The sequence below is a fragment of the Diaphorina citri genome, unplaced genomic scaffold, assembly GCF_000475195.1.
Source record: "Diaphorina citri unplaced genomic scaffold, Diaci psyllid genome assembly version 1.1 scaffold1007, whole genome shotgun sequence".
Classification (NCBI taxonomy): domain Eukaryota; kingdom Metazoa; phylum Arthropoda; class Insecta; order Hemiptera; family Psyllidae; genus Diaphorina; species Diaphorina citri.
Window position 1 is genome coordinate 230,309 of NW_007378438.1, and position 617 is coordinate 230,925.

A 617-nucleotide genomic window follows, 5' to 3' on the forward strand; every position below is an offset into this window, starting at 1 on the left:
AAAAAAAAAAAAAAAATACAAAAAATATAGTTAAGGGCCCCTGCGCGGCGTCTTCATAAATGAAAAAAAAAGGGGTCCGGAACTCGAGAATTGTACGGTTTAGCCGCTATTTAAAGCCAAACCTTCGAAAAAGCTCAAAAAGAGTTCGCAATTCTCAGGTCTTTAAATTTCAGCCAAAGTCGCTCGAACTTAACACAGAGATTCGATAAATTATGTAGATCAAAAATATCCTTGCACCTTGTTTCCAGAAGGTACGGTTCGGTCGTTATTCCGGAACAAAGTTCCACGATTTAGGGCTATACAGGGAAAAAGCTCAAAAGAAACTAGCGCTTCTCACGACTTTACCTTTAGCCACAGGTCGCTCAAATTTTGCAGAGAGCTTCGATATTTTATGACAATGAAAAGTGTCTGCGGGCCGGAATTCGAGAAATGTACGGTTCGGCCACTATTTAACACCAAAACTTTGAAAAAGCTCAAAAAGAGTTTGTGATTCTCAGGCCCTTAAATTTCAGCCAAAGTTGCTTGAATTTTAACAATGGAAATGTTGATCTCAACTAGATAATAACCAGAAATATGTAAAGCTCTAGTTTCAAATATTTTTGCAAGCCAGCCTAGTT